We start from the raw sequence: 9,978 nt of genomic DNA, 5'->3' as shown, positions 1-9,978 counted from the left end.
CAGCAAACAAGGTTCGAGGTTCCTTTTATTGTTACGTAATAATACATTAAAAATGTACATGATATAATTCAACTTTTGTCTGCCATAAGGCAAACAAAGAGTTGCCATGAGCAGCGCTCAGCACCCCGAACAAGGAGCAAAAGAGAGTCCCGCATCCTCTGCAGCCAGTCAAACCATTGGCAAATCCCGATTCTGAATCCTGGTTCCCATCAGCCAGTTTCAAGCAGCCTTCAAACTCAGTGGTTCAGCCACAAGTTGCCAGCAGCCCACAGTCTGTATGAGTCCTTCAGTCGCTGAGCCCCTCACTGGTCAACTGCTAGATCACCGTCCTGTAGGGTCGTCACCTATTCTCAACGAGGGGGAGGAAGGGGGCTGTTTTCCCTGTTTCCGGGGCTCTGCGCCAGTGGTGTCTGTAATCCTTCATGGTACGCTGTTCAGTACAGGCTGCCTGGTCGCCTGGGTCCACACCAGTCGCAGTCCTGTCAGTAGAGCAGCAGCATAATTCTGCAACAAAAAGATGTAATTTCATGTATGAGCATAACAAAGATGAACAGTTAACCATTTGGCCCTTTGAATCTACTTCCCTTTTAGATGATGATGAATTTGATCTTTTCCATTGACTCCAATATTAATGATGTGACCACATCTCTCGGGTAGAATATTGCAATGACTTGGGACTCTTCAGAAACATCTTATTCTGTAATTTTCCCTTCTGGTTCTATATTCAACCTCCACCACCCAAACTTGAGTAATAATAAATCACCCCATGTCTGTTTCAGAGCAAAGAGCTTCCCAGTCTCATCCCCCTTTCCATTATCTGATCCATGGTTCTTCAGGACCACACACAAGACACAAAGAAACTGATGAGGATGTTGCATTATCACACTTTCCAGGCTCTGTCATCTGTGAACATGAAAGTTCTCTCTAAATCTTCTAATTGCTGTAGATCAAAGAGTCCTGGTTTCTCCACACCCCACCCCCGTCAATCCCTTCACTAAGGCAAATGGATCTGATCTTCCATCATATTTAAGTTGATTGGTTTTCATTCATGCTTCCAAAAGTAATACAATACTTTGTACATGTTGGCAGTGACCTAACCAAAACAACTTAATTCTGATAAAAAGTTTTAATGGATATTGTATGTCTCTTGAAAAGAAGTACTCTGCCAAAATTTTTACCAGAATATTTTAAATGCAGATGTTTTGATCAGTGCAGTGGATTTACGATGCATGCATCCAAGAAGATTGCAATCCCTCGTGTTACCATTTGTTTCTTAAGAGTCCCAAGTCATTGCAATATTCTGCCCCGAGAGATGTAAGTACTGGAGTACAATCAACCTCTTTCCCACCCCCCAATCACCTGCCAATCAGATCACTGAATTAATGCAGATTGATTCCATGGTAGTTAAGTAGATAAGGCAGGCTTCAGTGACACTCCAGCAAATCAGAAATGAACAGCCATTTCCATTACTGATCAATATGATGTGGGGGGTGGGGGGGGAGGGCGGGAGAGACTAGGACTGATAAAGGTGCAGAATAATTTAAACTTTTTAAAGAGATACAGTGCTTCTGCCCCACAAGCCCATGCTACCCAAATACACCCATGTGACCAATTAATCTAATAACCTTGTACATCTATATAACTTGGGAGGAAGCCAGAGAAAACCCATGCAGGTCACGAGGAAAACCTTCAAATTCCTTACAGTGAGGGTCACTGGCGCTGTAATAGTGTCGTGCTAACAGCTACGTTATCCGTGCCACCCTAACCTGGAGCCAATGCTGTTTTCAGTGTATTTCTTGATGTTCCTGAATAGTGAGGGTGTGATTCTAGAGATAGATTTGTTGAGTAAGGCAATGCAATGTTGGACTTGGGTAAATGAGTTAGTATTGATAAATGTCTTTGATCTACTTGACAACCCAAGGTAGTCCACATATGACCACTATTTCCAATTACCGGGGTCTGGAGCCAAGTCAGGTGGGGGTGAACAAATTGCCAGCAATTCCCAATGATGTAGGCCATGAAAAATATGACTGAACAAGTTGGAGTAGTCATATTGCATCAAAGTGCAAATTCCATGAGGAATATTCCACAAAGGTCAGAGCATAAATGGCCAATGAAACCTTGGACCTAGAGATTTTGAGTGAAACTTCAATCACCTGAGACATTGAACACATTATTACTAGTCGACTTCAGATCATTCTGAATAAGGCCATGGCCCTCTGGAGGGAGTTAAAAGAAAAATGAGGTGATGGAAGAAGAAGTGGTTGAAAGGGGGATGGACAGAGTGAAATGTGGGTGAGAAAGATGGGAAAAGATTGAGAACAAAGGAGTCACACAGCAGCAGCTTCTAGAGAAGACAGTCCAGCATTTCAGAGATAGGTAGCTTCAGAGAGGGTGAGGAAGGGAGATCAATAGACAGTAATTATAATAGAGATGGGGTAGGTAGAGACACACAGGGTGTGGACATATTTAAATTTAGACCTACAACACGATAACAGGCCATTTCACCCCATGAGTCCGTACTGCCCAATTTGACCTACATCCCCTGGAAGGTTTTGAAGAGTGGGAGGTGACCAGAGCCCCAGAGGAAACCCACACAGACACAGGGGGAACATACCAAATCCTTAGACAATGCACTCAGGATTCAAACCCCAGTTCCGATCGCTGGTGCTGTAAAGGCTTTGCGCCAACCACTACACCAGCATGCGGGTGGTTCGGAGGAAAGGGGAGAGAGTAATTGGGATGAGTACTTGAGAGGGAGGGTGTTGGTGGAGGGAGTATACAAGGCAGTTCATTGATGAGGGGTTAATATCAGCTGCTTCCTTACGAGTATTTTCACCATTTTCTCTTTATTGAAGAGGAGGGGGCAGAATAGAAAGAAACAACAAAATAAAATAGATTCATCAAAAATGCTCTTAGTGGGTTTGGAATTGAAAAAGCAATAGTACATTAGTCCGAATACTTCATTTCTATGCCGTTTAGTTCATTAAAAATCTAATGTGAAAAGTGGCATGGTTGGTGTAGCGGTTAGCACAAAGCCTTTAGCCCGCCAGCGATCAGGACCAAGGTTTGAATTCCGTGCTGTCTGTAAAGTGTTCTCTCTGTGTCTGCGTGGGTTTCCTCCAGGGGCTCTGGTTTCCTCCCACCATTCAAAACGTACTAGGGTGTAAATTGGGTGGCATAGAAACATGAGCTGAAATGGCCTGTTACCATGTCTAAAATTTATTTGGTGGGGTCAAAAAAGACTACCATTTGTAAAACTTATTCTCATTGCGTACAATAATTTCCATCAAATTAATCTGTTTTAAGAAAAATACTACATTATATAAAGCACTATCTCAGTGCACGTGTAATACATCTCTCCTTTCTCGGTGTTTCTGCGTGGCCACTGGCTTACTAGGAAGGAGATCACTACAATTGTCCTCTCCTACATTACTGCATCCATAGAAACTCTTTCTCATGGTATCCCCCATTTATCAGTGAGGTTGCTATTTCATGGCGTGACCGAGTGTCCAGCAGTATAACTGGATGGGTAGGCCGAGCTCGTTAGCCTTGGTTGGCAGCCAGCATAAGAGGAGGGAAAACTGATAAGAGACCTGGGCAGATGGGGCTCATTAGCCTCATCATGCCCTCCATCTAGGAGGAGGACAGTCGAACATAACATCTACGACCCGAGGATCTGCCTGTTACCGTCCTAATTACAACTATCAAATTAACCTTGTCTCCACCATCACCCATCAGTCGGCCCTTCGGTGCTGCCCATGGCCTGTGGCCTGGAGTTCAGTGATGGTCTCGAGGCAGCAGCAGGCTCCACGTGTGGGCTTTTTCAATGTAGTGCCCGTACATGTGACCTGCAAGGATCAATCACGTGTCAGCCTCACCTGCGTCCAGATCTAACCATTGATTGGACCAATCACAAGTCAGCTGCAAGGGCCAATCTTGCATCAATGTCATGGGTGGGGAATCTAATCCTTGATGCATGAACTAATTGCCACTGAGTGTATCAAAAGTTATATAACAAGGCTTCTCATAGTTATTTATCATGGAACTGGGCCCTTTGTGGGCCACAGCACATTTCAGTAAATACCTTGTTTTATTTTCACCTCACGTAATATAAATGTATTTTTTTGTGTAGTTGGTAAGAGAGCAGTACAGAAGAAACTAAAACTTGATTTCTTCACAGGGAAGGGGTCCCATAAACTTTGAGCAGATTCCTGGGGTAGCTGTAAAAAAAAGATTGGCTGGTCTAAACACAGATCAAAGGGCCTAATTCCTGGCATTATATCAGGCAGTATTTGGGTGAGTGTGGCATCAAAATGTCCTGATAAAACAGAAGTCATTGATTATCAAGGAAGAATCTTTCCAGTAGTTAGAGTCAAACCTAGCATGAAGTTGGAGGTCATTCATCCCCCTTCTCAATGCCTTCAGGAGTTCCACAGGGCAGTATTCTACTGCTGCTTCATTGAGGAGTTTCTGGAGGATGTTTTTCACTAAACCCAACTCTATATAAATGCAATAACGTCCAGGCATTGGGGCAGGAGCTGATCATTGTTTCATTTAATGCCAGCAAAGTGCAAGGCAATGACCATCTTCAATCAAAGGGTCTAACTACCCAACATTGGGATTGGATTGTTGACCATGATTACAATGGAGTCACTATTGTCGAGAACCTCGATGTATTGTGGCTGCAACAAGAGATAGGAACAGTTATCCTGTGGTGAGTGACTTGCTTCTGGCACCCATCTCCGAGTAAAAGAGTAATACAGCTCTAGTTGGAATGTTTTCTCAATGTAAGAGAGCACTGTTGAGTTTATAGCTAATCTAGTCAGAGGTCTTGATATTGCTGAATGTAGAGGATAGCACTAACAGTGAATATAGCAAAAACACAGTGCTGGAGAAACTCAGCTGGTCAAACAGTGTCCTTTATATTAGCAAAGATCAAAATAGATAACCAACGTTTCTGGCTTGAGCCCTTCAAGGTATGGAAAAATGTCGGCAGGTGTCCAAGCGAAAGAGTTTGGGGGGGGGAGGTGGGAGGGGAGGTGTGGTCACAAAGGCAGAAAGTATTAGGGAGGAAGGGAACAGCAGTGATCGAGGGGAGGAGGAAGAGGAGAACATTTTAGCAAAAACCAGAAAAGTCGATGTTAATGTCATCGGGCTGGAGAGGGCCCAGTTGGAAAATCGGGTGTAGTTCCTCCAATTTGCAGGTGGTCTTGGTGGGATGGAACATAAGGCCATGCCTGCCGACGTTTTTCCATACCTTGATGCAACATTGGTTATGTATTTTTTACTTTTATTATATAAAGGATACTGCTTGACCTTCTGAGTTTCTCCAACATAGTGTTTTTACTTAAACCACGGTGTTTACAGATTTTCGTATTTTACTCCTAATGAAGATAAAGGGCAATACTACAATGGTTAGTGATGCAAGATGGGGCTATGTTCAGTTCAAGTCACAAATTTACTCTGAAGGATGCTAGCTTGTTCACTTTAAAGGTTATTTTACTGTTGAAACAAAGATAATTTCTAACATTCTGATTTCTATCAAATCAATCGATTTGCCATGAGGTTTATTCTATTGAAGTAAAGAGCATCACAGTAATGGTTACAAAAGGTTATCTCAATGCAAGACCCTAGTCTGTTTACTTTATTGCTAATCCAGTATGGAGTTCCCTATCTTGTTTGACAAGGCTTACAAATGATTAAATCACATCTGCAAAGCTCATTCTCAACAAATTTCCTTTAAGTAAATCCTTCACGGACCCAACACACTAATGGCATCATGCAGTAAGCACGTGAGGGCCTCTATTTCCTCAGGAGTTTGACACCAGAATCCCTAACAAATTTCTATAGTCATGCTGTCCGGTTACATTACAGTCTGGTATGGGGACACCAATACCCCTGAGCATAAAACCCTACAAAAGACAATGGACACAGCCCAAGACATGAGAGGCAAACCCTCCCTACCTTAGAGAACATCTACAGGGAACAGTGCCGTCGGAGAACAGCAGCAGTCATTAAGGATTGACGTGACCCAGCATTCACTTAGGAAAGAGGTGTAGGTGCTACAAGACTCACACCATCAAGTTCAGGAACAGCTGTTACCCCTCCATCATCAGACTCCTCAATCAAGGACTCATTTAAGGACTCTTACCTTTGGACTTTATTGATCATTTTGCTCTCTGTATTGTACAGTCAGTTTACACGTGTACTTTGAGTACAGCTTTTTTTGCACTACCAATAACTGGTAATTCTGCCTCACCCAGAGGAAAAAGAATCTCAGGATTGTCTATGATCCCACATACGTACTCTGACAATAAATCTGAAATCATTTCAAATGAGAAATACTGAATTGGGGCACTTTATCTCCATGAAAGACTCATCTCAGTTTGGTTCTTCACAACTCATTGAAGCTCTATCTTGTTTGATGGGATCTTCAGTAAAACTATCAACAAAGGTTATTCAGGTTTATTGTCAGAGTACACACAGCCCTGAGGTTACGGAGAGAAGGCGGGGACGGGGTACTGAACTTTAAGATCAGCCATGATCTCGTTGAATGGCAGAGCAGGCTCGAAGGGCCGAATGACCTACTCCTGCTTCTATCTTCTGTTTCTATGTTTCTATTACATACAACCCTGAGATTCCTTTATCCTGCGGGCATGGCAGAGCTACCACTAATTGGTAGTGCAATAAATAAACTGTACACAGCGTTCTCAGTATATGAAATTTCCATGAAGTGTATCAAATCTAATCTGCTGTTCCAGATTGAAAAAAATTACTGCAATGGTTAAAACAATTTATTACAATGTAAGATGTATCTCTGCTTAATTCATTGCAAATCTAGTTGAAAGGAGACTTCACTAAAACACCTTCTCAATGTATAAAGTAACTTCTGTCATAGAAATCAGGTTGTTAATCAGAATCTGATTCTCAAAGAGCATTTATTTGGGTTTAATAAAAGGCTCTTGTCAATCTATTGAGTCACTGTTGGGAACTGAAGGAGACTTTTCCAGCATTGATTTGCCACCAGGCTTTTCTACTTAAAGAACATCAGTATATCTCATCTTGAATGTGTTTTACGTTCGTGTGAATCAATGTCAAATAAGAAAATTTTCTTTCTGAGCAAAGAGTATTGGTTTGAACACAAAAGTTACAAAACATGACTGCATCTTGTTTATATGTCTAGTGTGTGCAACATCTCACTTGTCAGGAGGGCGCAATAGCGACTGCACTTTCTGAGAAGACTGAAGCGGGCAAGGCTACCTGCCACCATTATGTCAACCTTCTGCAAGAGCGTCCTGGCTGACTGCATCACAGTGGGGTGCGGTTGCTGCAGAGAAATGGATTGGAGGAGAATCCATAGGACCATAAGAGTGGCAGAGAGGATTTCTGGAGTCTCCCTCCCCTCCCTGCCCCATCCCATTGACACGACCTACCAGGCGTGTTGACTGAAAAGGGCATGCAAAATCATTCAGGACCCCTTCCACCCCACTCAAAGCATCTCAGCTGCTCCTGTTGGGAAAGAGATACAGGAGTACCAGAACCAGCAGCAACAAGCTGAGGAACAGCTTCTTCCCCAAGCAATGGATTCTGAATGACCAAAGGAACTGCTCACACTGACCCTCCGAGACTCTCATCTTCAGGAATCAATATTTATTTTGATGATACCTGCATGTGTGTTGTTTGTCTGTGTGTGTGTGTGTGTGTTATGTATGGCTGTATGTCTATGTGTTTTGCATTGAGGACCAGAGAATACTGTTTCGTCAGGTTGTACTTATGCAATTAGATGGCAATACACTTGACATGAAATAAATAAATATAGTTTTGGAAATATGAAAGTCTTGGAGGGTCAGTGTGAGCAGTTCCTTTGGTCATTCAGTATCTCACTGCCCGTGGGAAGAAGCTGTTCCTCAGCCTGGTGGTGCTGGCTCTGATCCTCTTGGATCTCTTTCCTAACAGGAGCAGCTGAAAGATGCTGTGTGCGGGATGGAAGGGGTCCTCCATGATTTTGAGTGCCCTCTTCAGACAACCACCCTGGTAGATCACATAAATGGAGGGGAAGGAGGTTCCAGTGATCCGCTCTGCCTCTCTTATGGTCCTGTGGATTGGCCTTGGATCCATTTCTCTGCAGCTACCATTCCACATTGTGAAGTAAAAACACAAAATGCTGGAGAAACTCAGCAGGTCAACCAGTGTCCTTTAATCAGCAAATGTAAAAAATACATAACCGACATTTCGGGCTTGAGCCCTTCATCAAGGTATGGAAAAAATGTCGACAAGGATTCAAACAAAAGAGTGGGAGGTGGAGGAGGGGCGGTCACAAAGGCAGGAGTTGATGGGAGGGGACAGCAGTGATCAAAGGGAGGGCGGGTGGCTGGGTGAAGGGAGGGAGGAGAACTGGAAAGGGGAGGGGAAAGGGTAAAAGAGAGCAGATAGCAGAAATCTGGCAGGAGCCCACAGATGCAGCCTGCCAGAACGCTCTTGATAGAGCTCCTGTAGAAGGATGACCTAATGGTGGCTGGTAGCCTTGCCCGCTTCAGTCTTCTCAGGAAGTGTAATAGCTGCTGTGCCTTTCTGACAAGTGAGGAGATGTGTGTCCATGATAGGTCACTAGTTAACTGGACTCCAAGGAACTTGGTGCTCTCCTTTTTTCCATTACAGAATTATTGATGTGTCGTGGAGGGTGGTTGTTCCTACCCCTCCTGAAGTCCATAATCATCTCCTTCGTCTTGTCCATGTGAGAGTCAGGTTGTTACTCTACCACCATGTCATGAGATTTTCCCACCTCTGTCGGGAAACCTCACTGCTGTTGCTAATCAGGCCAATGACTGTAATGTCATCTGCAAACTTGATGACAACTGTTGGAGCTGGATCTGGTGATGCCGTCGTGGGTCAGTAATGGGAACAAGAGTGGCCTGAGCACACAGCCCTGAGGTGCGCCAGTGAAATCAGTGGATTCTAATATTTGTGGGTCTATTTGGTTGGGGCTTTGTATCCCTGTGGATTTTGAAGCATCCCCCGCCCACCTCACAGCAGCCAAACTTTATACAATTTTAAATATATTTACAGCACGGTAGAAACTAATTCTAGCCTTTTAAACCCATGCCGCCCAATTACACCCAAATTAACCTACAACCCAGTACGCTTTGGAGGACGGGAAGAAACCAGAGTGCCCATGCAGGTCACGGTAAGAACGTACAAACTCCTTACAGACAGCGCTGGATTTGATCCTGGGTCGCTGGCGCTGTAATAGTGTTGCACCAACCATGTTGCCGTATTCAAAGAGATGCAATGAAACTTCCCACGGCAGGGTACGAACTGACAAGTGTAGCATGTTACACACTTGTGAGCAGCAGATGTCGTTAAAGTAGTGAGAACACAATGCATTAACTGTTTTCCCTTTGATAAGTGAATTGATGGTTGTCTTCTGTGTATGAAGTCGGGACTTCAAAGTATTCTCATGTTAGTAATGTTCAAGCACATGTATGTCCTTTTTTCAATAATGACTTGCTCAATTCCTGGCATATTTCTTTCAAGTATAACTTAGTTGTGTGAAGTTAACTATTTTAGACTTCAGATCTCTTACCATGAAGCATTTAAATATATTTATCAGAAAAATAAGCACAAAGAGGAATTAAGTTGAAAACAAACAATATTAGTGAGCTCAGGAAATCTCTCCCAGTTACTGAGGCTGTGCAGAAAGAGTTGCATTCTCAGCACCGCGACCATTCTGATGTGACAATGACATCAACGTCTCTCCGCAGAGCAGGCAGAAACTTCAAAGGTTCTAATCCTTTGAAGATTTGGCCCTGCCTTTAATAAAACCACACAAGCCTCTTTATCAGTGGGAATTAGCCGAACAAACAGCTTTCTGTGTGCAATGATAACATCTGCCATCATTTCAGCCTCAGGGTAACATTATGAAGCAGCAGGTCACTGGAGAGTTTCTGAAAAGAATCAATTAGTTTAATAATGTCA

The 9,978-nt window shown here is 43.4% G+C and overlaps 1 long non-coding RNA gene across 2 annotated transcripts in view; it reads right to left on the bottom strand.

Moving 5' to 3' along the window:
• Positions 1-12: 12 nt before the first annotated feature.
• Positions 13-9,978, bottom strand: part of LOC138754578 (uncharacterized) — a 75,647-nt gene continuing 65,681 nt past the window's right edge. Inside the window, exons 1-2 of one of the 2 annotated variants that reach the window (XR_011351837.1) lie at positions 6,079-6,135; positions 13-504 (exon numbers count right to left, since the gene is read on the bottom strand). This is a non-coding gene — a long non-coding RNA (uncharacterized lncRNA). Of the gene's footprint in view, positions 505-6,078; positions 6,136-9,978 lie in introns of those variants that run through there. The other variant, XR_011351838.1, reaches the window with a different exon arrangement.

This window comes from Narcine bancroftii, chromosome 2 (genome assembly GCF_036971445.1).
Source record: "Narcine bancroftii isolate sNarBan1 chromosome 2, sNarBan1.hap1, whole genome shotgun sequence".
Taxonomy (NCBI): domain Eukaryota; kingdom Metazoa; phylum Chordata; class Chondrichthyes; order Torpediniformes; family Narcinidae; genus Narcine; species Narcine bancroftii.
Note: the sequence above shows the minus strand (reverse complement) of the source record. Positions and strands in the feature narration are given on the sequence as shown.